This window comes from Aulonocara stuartgranti (genome assembly GCF_965226115.1).
Source record: "Aulonocara stuartgranti genome assembly, chromosome: 18".
Lineage (NCBI taxonomy): Eukaryota > Metazoa > Chordata > Actinopteri > Cichliformes > Cichlidae > Aulonocara > Aulonocara stuartgranti.
In genome coordinates, this window is record NC_138954.1 from 19,000,394 (window position 1) to 19,011,973 (window position 11,580).

The following is an 11,580-nucleotide window of genomic DNA, read 5'->3' on the forward strand; positions in this document are numbered from 1 at the left end:
AACTGTGACACATTTACTGTTAAGAAAGTAAACTCCATCTTTTCTGGATGATTGCATGTATTTTTAATCAATGCTGGTAATGCGGGTCCTATGTGTGTGTGTGTGTGTGTGTGTGTGTGTGTGTTAGTGACACAGCAATTAATGGCTGACAATAATGACTCTTGACAGCCTTTGTGGCATGTCAACCTTTAAAATCAAGCTAACTTGCAAGGGGCTGCAAATCCCCAGGAGTGAACCAGCCTTCCAAAGAGATTTATCAAGTCCTTTGGGGTCATCCGTCCCCCAGCAGACCAGAACATAAAAATGCCACATTACACCAGAGACTCATGAAACATCCCCATCATGGTGTCGCAGAAAGTGAAGGAGCAGTTCTGAAGGACAGAGATGTAGTTTCTGCTCAAGGTATTTGTTTTTTCTTGCTGTCCCCCAGCAGAAAGAGAAGCACTAGAAGTCCTGAACCTCCTGATGTTTACAGATTCTGATGGGCTAACAAACTGAATAATAATACAGAGTCCTGTATACATCTGATCATTCATTAGGGAAAATAACCACAATTGTCCATGTATTTCTTTTCTGATTATACAATTCACAGAGAGGTTGGAGTCAACTGAGCTCTTAGAGGGTGCAAGGCCATACACTATGGACAGTGCTGGGGAGTAACGGAATACATGTACCACCGTTACGTATTTAAAATACAAAATATGAGTAACTGTATTCCGTTACAGTTACCGTTTAAAAAGGTGGTGTTCAGAATACAGTTACTTTGTTGAAATAAAGGGATTACATGGTGGTCTTTTCCTGTTTCATATGTCAGGCTATGCCCTCGCTATTTTTTGTAATTCCATGCTGGCAGTGTTGGGAAGGTTACTTTTAAAATGTATTCCATTACAGAATACAGAATACATGCCCTAAAATGTATTCTGTAACGTATTCCGTTACGTTACTCAATGAGAGTAACGTATTCTGAATACTTTTGATTACTTAACATATTATCATGCATTTTACAACTACGTGAATGTACTATTGTTGTGTGATTTATTACTATTACTGAAGGTCCGCGGCTCCGAACCGTAGTAAAGGGACCTCTGACTAATACAGTTCCGTGTCGGGCTCGTAGCCGAAAAATTGTTTTACTTTGTTGTGTGGGTCAACTCTGCTTGCGAGAGACAGAGAGAGGCATTGAAAGGCTGCTCCAACGGAACTTATTGTTTCAGAGGAAAACACCAACAAAGCAAGTTTTAATAGCTTACTTACAACTGGGCTTGTCAGGCACTCTTCTTGGCTGCAGTGGTTATTATTATATTTACAATTTTCCAGCTCCCGTTTTTGCTCGATGACAACTTGTACTTTTCGACTCTCCTTTTTCTCCCTCCCTCGCTCACAGACACATAACCAGTCCATTCTCCCTGCAGCACGGACTACACTGCCCATGAAGCTACATTCTGCATTCTGCCTATTAGCTTAGCACAACAACAACAACAACAAAAAAGCGCTCTCTCACCCAGGAAACACGCAGAGCGTTGCCCTGTAACCATGGCAACCGCAATGCTGCCGCCTGGAACAACAGAACGTAGCTGTCAAACAAAACCGAAACAGTCCTGACCCGCCACAATATGAAACAGGAAAGTACCGCCGTGTAATCCACAAAGTAACTGTATTCTAAATACCACCTTTTTAAACGGTACCTGTAACGGAATACAGTTACTCATATTTTGTATTTTAAATACTTAACGGCGGTACATGTATTCCGTTACTCCCCAACACTGCATGCTGGTGGAAACCCAAACAAAACAGCATTAAGAGGCTCAAATGCCAGGCACTCTTTTTGGCTGCAGTGGTTATTATTATATTTACATGCTTCCAGCTCCCGTTTCTGCTCGTTGACAGCTTGTACTTTTCCACTCTCCTTTTTCTCCCTCCCTCAGGCTCACAGACACATAACGGGTATGGCAGTCCATTGCGGGTGACCGTGGCTCAGGGGGTTGGGAAGCGTATCTGTAACCGGAAGGTCGCCAGTTCGATCACCGGGCCCTCTGTCCTAGTCGTTGTGTCCTTGGGCAAGACACTTTACCCTACCGCCTACTGGTGTTGGCCAGAGGGGCCGATGGCGTGATATGGCAGCCTCGCTTCTGTCAGTCTGCCCCAAGCTACAACCATAGCTTGCCTCCACCAGTGTGTGAGAGTGAATGAATAGTGGCATTGTAAAGCGCTCTGGGTGCCTTGAAAAGCGCTATATAAATCCAATCCATCGTTCTACACTGCCCATGAGGCTACATTCTTTAAGGCGATGCCTGTAACACTCTGCCTGTTGCCTTCATTTTAAAAAATATTTCTTCACGTCATTATGAGACACGAGATTGAGACACAGACATTTGAGCCTCTCAATGTGTGTTTTGTTTGGGTTTCCACCAGCATGCAGTGTTGGGGAGTAACGGAATACATGTACCGCCGTTACGTATTTATATGAGTAACTGTATTCTGTTACAGGTACCGTTTAAAAAGGTGGTATTTAGAATACAGTTACTTTGTGGATTACACGGCGGTACTTTCCTGTTTCATATTGTGGCGGGTCAGGACTGTTTCGGTTTTGTTTGACAGCTACATTCTGTAGTTCCAGGCGGCAGCGTTGCGGTTGCCATGGTTACAGGGTGACGCTCTCGCTCTGCGTGTTTCCTGGGTGAGAGAGCGCGTTATGTTATGTGTCTGTGAGCGCGAGGAGGGAGAAAAAGGAGAGTCGAAAAGTACAAGTTGTCATCGAGCAAAAACGGGAGCTGGAAACATGTAAATATAATAATAACCACTGCAGCCAAGAAGAGTGCCTGACGAGCCCAGTTGTAAGTAAGCTATTAAAACTCGACTGTACGCTGTGTTCCTGTTTTCCTCCGAAACAATAAGTTCCGCTGGAGCAGCCTTTCAACTCCTCTCTCTGTCTCTTGCTAGCAAAGTTGACCGTATTAGCCAGAGGTGTCTTTACTACGGTTCTGAGCCTCGGAATAATTTTCTATATGAGATCGTTGCAAAAAGCGCAGCCTTACCTATTGTCCACCCTACTGTTACTCATTTTATATTAAGATTTAAAAATCTAGTTGGTATTGGTATGGCGAGTAACCTTCAGTAATAGTAATAAATCACACAGCAATAGTACATTCATGTAGTTGTAAAGAAGCATGATAATATATTAAGTAATCCAAAGTATTCAGAATATGTCACTCTCATTGAGTAACGTAACGGAATACGTTACAAAATACATTTTGGGGCATGTATTCTGTAGTGGAATACATTTTAAAAGTAACCTTCCCAACACTGACCATGAACAATGTTGCCCTTTTATCTATCACAGGGCTAACACAGGGAGACAGATAAACCATTCATGGTCATATTGACACGTCAGCTAACCTAACCCATGCACTGTGGGAGGAAACCGGAGTAAATCCACACAAGCTTTCACACAAGAGAGCATGCAAACTCCACACAGAAAGGAACAGCCAGCTAGATGAGTCACACCCAGACTGTCATATGTGTTATATGAATGTTAACATATGCACATGCAGTAACAACATTACGATAACAGTTTCAACTACTGTATTTTTATGGATTTGGAAGAAATTTATTTTTTTTAAAAAGAAAGAAAATAGCCTGCGTTGGCCGGGAATCGAACCCGGGTCAACTGCTTGGAAGGCAGCTATGCTAACCACTATACCACCAACGCCTCCTTAGAGGAAGGCTACTCAAATTCACTTCAATCCATATCGATTTATATGAACTATATGTATGTTTATATTTTATATGTACTGCATATTATGGCTTTTCGTAGTCTGTCTACAAATATTTGCCGTTCTAGAAGTGTCTATATTTGGCCATAACATGGGGCTATTTTATTCTATTTTTTCGCCGAACCAAATACATCCATACTGCTGACACGGCTTGTTTTCACACCGTAATAAAATCGAGCAGCAAAATAATTTTCCCAAAGAAGGGAGAAAAAAACGCAACTGTGGCCCGTACGGGGATCGAACCCGCGACCTTGGCGTTATTAGCACCACGCTCTAACCAACTGAGCTAACCGGCCACTTACCAAAAATACAGTGGTACACTATATATTACGGTGGCTGGGAAGTGCAAAGCGCAACAAATTAAAAATCCGCAACAAATTTAAAAACCGCAACAAATTAAAAAAACGCAACAAATTAAAAATCTACAACAAATTAAAAAACCGCAACAAATTAAAAATCCACAACAAATTAAAAAACCGCAACAAATTAAAAAACCGCAACAAATTAAAAATCCACAACAAATTAAAAAAACGCAACAAATTAAAAATCCACAACAAATTAAAAAACCGCAACAAATTAAAAAACCGCAACAAATTAAAAATCCACAACAAATTAAAAATCCACAACAAATTAAAAAACCACAACAAATTAAAAATCCGCAACAAATTGAAAAACCACAACAAATTAAAAAACCGCAACAAATTAAAAAACCGCAACAAATTAAAAAACCGCAACAAATTAAAAATCCTCGACGGAAAGGGATTGTCTGAAATACCGGAAGTCGAGAGTGATGTCACGAGAGGGGGCGTGGCCAGGATTTTTGGTTGAGGCGCCATGTTTCTGGGCCGAACAAAGCGCTAGCGAAAGTACACGGATAACACCAGCTATGGTTCGTACTTGCTGTGCGGTCGGTTGTAAAGTTAGATCGCACGACCGGCAAGGGAATAAGGTTGAAAATGGTTTATCTTTTCATTCTTTCCCCACCTGGAAGCAACATGAGGCAGCTCATGTATCGGATGTTACCAAAAGAAGGCGTCTAGTCTGGATAGCAGCTGTGAGACCAGCTGATATCCAGTTCTCTTCCATCTCCAAATATCTGTTGGTGTGCTCCAGACATTTTCATTCCGGTAAGTTATAGATATGTTCATATCACTCTTTATCGGTCTTTTAAGTCTGACATCACTAGCCGTGTCTTGGCTCAAACTCCCAAGAGCACCTGCAGGTCCATAAATCACACGATCACTGTGGCATCACTGAGTGTTGAAAAACTATCTAAAGTCTTTCATCTGTAATAAAATGATCAGCGTTCTGCTCTACCATGTGTAACAATTGAGTTTATCATCCAGGCATCCATGAAAACGAAATTAGCAGGAAGTTAGCTCGCTAGATTCCATCTAAATACAATATAGCATGTCCTAACTGAGGGATTTTGGAAACAAAGTCAAACGTACAGCTCTGCTATCACTTCCAACATAAATGAAGACAGAAAACTAAACAGCAGTGACGTTTGTAGGGTACTGAAGTTTGGCTAGCTGGTGTAAAACGATGTGCTACGTGACCGTTAGCGACACAGCTATGTTAGCATAATATAAACACTAACTTTTTCCACTTGATAAAAGTTATCGTGAGGATTCTCGGTGGTCAGGAACAAATGTAATCGCATGGCAGGATGCTGTAAACGGACCAAACTTCAGCCAGGAGAACAACTGAGATAATCCATCCACAAGGATGAATAGGATTAGTCATTCATATACTGCTGCATGGGCTGGGCTGTAGCTACATCGTAAGGTTTTAAAAACTGAGCTTTCAAATGATTAGTGGTGATAGAAGCAGTGGGAGGCCAACAGTGGTCACTTACTGTTTTTAGGAGTTTTTTGAGATTAAATAGAAGACAATACAAAACATTAAACATGTTAACAACACAAAACCCATATTAAACGCAGACTACTTCAGGCCTGGAAGCAGGATTTGTCACGCCATCACTTAAAGACCAGATAGCCTATTAGTTTTCTTTTCAATGCACTCTGAGGTCATAGCAAATTAGAAAAAAAAAAAACATCCTAATGAGTGATTTTGCAGAACTACGTGCTATTTATAGACTTGCTAATTATTTGGCATTATTGCAGCAGACCAGCCAATGAAATGGATGAAACATCGTGACTGGGTTCCAGCGCTACACAAGGGACCTGCTTCAAACATACCACCATGCCAATCAGATTACTTCTTCCATGTGAGGGTGAAGAGGTGACCCTTCTGGATAAGATGGTGAAGGTTTGCTGCCGTTTTGATGAACAGTGTGGTAGTAAAACCAGGGGAAAATGAAACTTGCTCCTGTTAAATATTCTTAAGTCTTGTGCTGTATAAATAGCGGTAATTTTTCAGAAGATAAATTGAAGTAATTGATAGTAAATTAAGTAGTGTTAGTAGTGGGTGATATCGTGTAAATGCTGTCATGATTTTGTGTAAACATTTTGTCTTTTATAAACTATAAATGACATGGATTCTACATTGTAACTGATGTGATGTTCTATAATAAAAAAGAGGCAAAAATTAGTTTGTTTCTTTATTGAACTTTTGAACAGTGGTACTCAGTCAGTACATATTCAGTAAATGCAAATTATTTACATGGCAGTGCACTTCAGGCATAAATCTAGACCCTTATATAAAACATTATGGGTCATTCCCACAACCCACAGCTTTACTGTGCTCCAGCAAAGTATCCAATAGCAGTGACAACTCCTCCACAGTAGCAGGTGGGATTTTTCTTTTTTGAGGACGACTCCTTTTACCTGTCAATACGGATGGTCTGTTTATGTTTTGATCCAGAGCCATTTTTGGGCAGCTGAAGAGGAGAAGTCTATCTTATGGCCAACCTCTGGCTGTATCTTGGTCATATTACCCAGCAAAACCCAGTATGCAGGTTCATCTGTAACAGCCCTTGTGCCACAGATCCGCATTGTTGCTTCTACTTTAAAAAGAAGAACAGCGACATGGCTGCAGGTCTCCACGACTCCGGCCATACAGGTGCAGTGGGCGGCTTCAACCTTCCCTGTGATGCTCACAATGACCCATGGCTGCAATGCTGGTTCATTCAGTCTTTGAGAGTGCAGTACCTGAAACATACAAGTTACTAGTTAATTTAAAGACAAAGACTCTAATGAGCTAAGGCCAACATAAATGTGTTTTATCTACTTTCAAATCCATTTATCATAAATGTAACAAAGCGTTTAGAAAGTTAGCACATACATGTAATTTTCCATTTTTTTTATGTATCCATCTATAGAACGCTGCATGTTATATTCCAAATCTGCCTGTTCTCTTTCAGAAACCTGACTTCAGAAAATGAAACTAAAGTATGTAATCACTTTATGGAGAAAGCATAAAGTTTGACTTTAGGTGACAATTATGGACACGTAATATGATAAGGAGATTCTGCAGGTCATTAATCAATGTATTATAGTAAAAAATGTATTTTTGTGACAAAGGACACAAACACGGAAGCAAGATATGTAATTAGGATTATTTCTAATAAATATGAATAAATAATTGCAATTTCTTTAACCACTGAGAATAACTAAATCCTTCAGGACAATGTCACATCAATGCACTGAACTCACTATGGCTACGTTCACACTGCAAATCTTAATGCTCAATTCCGATTTTTTTGTCTGCTTGTTCACACTACAAATAAAATGTGACAGCAAACGCGCTCCTTTGTGAACCCTCAAAGTGGCCCACATATGCAAAAGCAGATGTCACACACAACACGCTCTGTTTAGACCCAGACCAAACAGTATTGTTTGACTGATGGCCCTTAAATATAAAGACTTGTTTCAGACTTTGCTTTAAGTTATTTTGTTATTTACATATGGCCTAATAATTATCCTTATTGCCATTTTAGAGAGGAGCGGTGCTTCAAAGGATATGCAGATTTCTGTCAGAATCTGCAGATTATACAGTATAAATAAAATGTTCATGTTGTCTTCCCAACAGTTTCACTAACATCTACACGGGATGGACACGAAGCGCCGTTGTTCCTGACCACCGAGAATCCTCACGATAACTTTTATCAAGTGGAAAAAGTTAGTGTTTATATTATGCTAACATAGCTGTGTCGCTAACGGTCACGTAGCACATCGTTTTACACCAGCTAGCCAAACTTCAGTACCCTACAAACGTCACTGCTGTTTAGTTTTCTGTCTTCATTTATGTTGGAAGTGATAGCAGAGCTGTACGTTTGACTTTGTTTCCAAAATCCCTCAGTTAGGACATGCTATATTGTATTTAGATGGAATCTAGCGAGCTAACTTCCTGCTAATTTCGTTTTCATGGATGCCTGGATGATAAACTCAATTGTTACACATGGTAGAGCAGAACGCTGATCATTTTATTACAGATGAAAGACTTTAGATAGTTTTTCCAACACTCAGTGATGCCACAGTGATCGTGTGATTTATGGACCTGCAGGTGCTCTTGGGAGTTTGAGCCAAGACACGGCTAGTGATGTCAGACTTAAAAGACCGATAAAGAGTGATATGAACATATCTATAACTTACCGGAATGAAAATGTCTGGAGCACACCAACAGATATTTGGAGATGGAAGAGAACTGGATATCAGCTGGTCTCACAGCTGCTATCCAGACTAGACGCCTTCTTTTGGTAACATCCGATACATGAGCTGCCTCATGTTGCTTCCAGGTGGGGAAAGAATGAAAAGATAAACCATTTTCAACCTTATTCCCTTGCCGGTCGTGCGATCTAACTTTACAACCGACCGCACAGCAAGTACGAACCATAGCTGGTGTTATCCGTGTACTTTCGCTAGCGCTTTGTTCGGCCCAGAAACATGGCGCCTCAACCAAAAATCCTGGCCACGCCCCCTCTCGTGACATCACTCTCGACTTCCGGTATTTCAGACAATCCCTTTCCGTCAAGGATTTTTAATTTGTTGCGGTTTTTTAATTTGTTGTGGATTTTTAATTTGTTGCGGTTTTTTAATTTGTTGTGGATTTTTAATTTGTTGTGGTTTTTTAATTTGTTGTGGATTTTTAATTTGTTGTAGATTTTTAATTTGTTGTGGATTTTTAATTTGTTGTGGTTTTTTAATTTGTTGTGGATTTTTAATTTGTTGCGTTTTTTAATTTGTTGTGGATTTTTAATTTGTTGTGGATTTTTAATTTGTTGTAGATTTTTAATTTGTTGCGGTTTTTTAATTTGTTGCGTTTTTTTAATTTGTTGTGGATTTTTAATTTGTTGTGGATTTTTAATTTGTTGCGGTTTTTTAATTTGTTGTGGATTTTTAATTTGTTGTGGTTTTTTAATTTGTTGTGGATTTTTAATTTGTTGTAGATTTTTAATTTGTTGTGGATTTTTAATTTGTTGTGGTTTTTTAATTTGTTGTGGATTTTTAATTTGTTGCGTTTTTTAATTTGTTGTGGATTTTTAATTTGTTGTGGATTTTTAATTTGTTGCCGTTTTTTAATTTGTTGTGGATTTTTAATTTGTTGCCGTTTTTTAATTTGTTGCGGATTTTTAATTTGTTGCCGTTTTTTAATTTGTTGCGCTTTGCACTTCCCAGCCACCGTAATATATACTATATACAAATGACTAATGGCTGGGCCCACAACACAATACCAGTGTGGACAGCCAGCCCCATGGTTTTTACTGTCTTACTTAAAAACAGGCCTTCTGATTAGGACTTATTACGGAAGAGGATTAGGGCCACTGGAAAAAAAAGTGGGCACTCTTTCTTTTCCAGAATTCTGAGATTAAAGTCAGAATTTTCACATTTCGACGTTTTTCATAAAATATCACTTAGTGACACAAGCTAAAGACCATATGTAGCCACAGCACAGCATGCCCACCTTTATGATAGGCATATACAAGGTTTATACCACAGACCTCGTGGCGCAACGGTAGCGCGTCTGACTCCAGATCAGAAGGTTGCGTGTTCAAATCACGTCGGGGTCAAACCTTTTTTTGTTCCACAGTAAAACGCACGCTTAAATTGTAATCTTCTGTCTTACAAGTTGCTACTTACCGCGTTTGCACGCGTGGTAAATATGAATACAGTTTTTTTTATCGACATTAGATTGAGTGCTGCAGCGGTGAAGAGTCTCACTCTGAAGAAGCTTTGTCTTATAATCCTAAATATCATCGCATTTGCATTTAATTACGTATCTGCGAAAGCGATATTGGCAACGTTAACAAGGAGAATTATTAATAGCAATTCAAAATAACAAAGTAAAACAGTGGGCTCGTCCGGGATTTGAACCCGGGACCTCTCGCACCCTAAGCGAGAATCATACCCCTAGACCAACGAGCCAGCTCGAAATGCAGCATCGTCGTAATCCAACAAAACCAACAACAGGTCCTGAGCTCACAATTAGTAGTAGTTTAAAAATTAAAAATCTTTATGTTACGTGTAACTGCAGTTGTTTTTGTTAGCTATAGATCTCTACATGAGTTGGTAAAAATAAAGCAAACAAACAAATAACAAACTGTCGTTATTGTTCGGCCGACTGGCTAGTAAAAATGGATACAGAAAGTGTAATGCTAGGGCCACGGGAAGATTCATCTCAATACAGATAAGTAAGGCTCATTAAAAAGTGTTTACCAGTCCGACTAACTTTACCTGATTTATTTTACCTCGAAGTTTTTGCAAGCAGCTGGCTCACACTCTTACATAAACTTTATAATTACTCAGCACCACATGCATTTCGGGTCTTGGGGTGGAGAAATCCGTGCATTGAATCCAAAAATGAAAATCACATACCTAAATCCACCATGCTATTTTGCCCTGCAGGGTCGACAGCGCCAATATTAACACTCACTGGTCTCACTTGGCTAAGCACTAGCCTGCATTAACCAGTGACCAGGCCTACTGGTATAACCTGTTAGTTAAGCATTATGTAAGAGTGACACATCAATGCTGAACTGAATGTAAGTGAACTGAATTGTTTATTGTCTAAGGAGTCTTGGATACCATATTCAGCCTTGCACTGTAAAATGTGGTAGTTCTCAAAGCTGACCAAAAAAAGGAACCTTGTCTGGCTGTGTCACCTTTGTCATGACTGTGTTACAACTCTGAGTTGGAGGACCACAAAGCAAATTTGGCCTTTACTGAACCCCTCATTTCACTCTCTCTAGCTCTCTGTTTAGAGTGTCAACTCCAAATTTTTGAGAAGTACCTTTTTATACATGGGGATACAATTAAACACAAGTTACCTCAAGCAGCCAACAATAATAACATATTTTAACACAGCTGTATATAGCAAGATGTGCCTTCTCTCTTATTGTGCTTTAGTGGTGCCTTTCCAAAAACAAAACAATGAAAAGTTTGTTTGTTTTGTTGTGTTAACTAATTATTGTGGAAGGTAACACAAGCAGGTATTTAATAGGCATTAAAATGTTTGATTATATTCAGTGCTGCCATCTTCGATTGCTAAATTGGTTTATCTGCTTCTCTGACTTTCGAAATCAGATAAAAATTCCAACTGCGAACTCGGAAAAACTCGAAATTTCTGACTAACTAACCGACCTAACGTGTCGGTAGTGATATCAGTAATACTGGGCCTGTACTTACTTAATATGGGATCATATCAAAAACAGCGCTATTTTCCTATCATTCTACAAATTAATAAAGAAAACAGAAATCAAAATGTTAAGGGCTGTTTTAATGGCATTTATAGTATTCCAGTACAGTTGTATTTATTTATGGCAGTAGTCTATACAATTATTGCTGTACAGTGAGCCATTTATACATGTTTCGTATATGGTGTTACATATGCAAAGTTTGCATTATAC

General features: G+C 39.3%; 1 long non-coding RNA gene across 1 annotated transcript; it reads left to right on the forward strand.

The window, feature by feature from the left end:
- The first annotated feature begins 4,543 nt into the window (after window positions 1-4,543).
- On the forward strand, window positions 4,544-6,326 carry LOC309693158. The gene is made up of 2 exons (XR_014272584.1): window positions 4,544-4,900; window positions 5,900-6,326. It is a non-coding gene; the product is annotated as an uncharacterized lncRNA (long non-coding RNA).
- The last annotated feature ends 5,254 nt before the right edge of the window (window positions 6,327-11,580 follow it).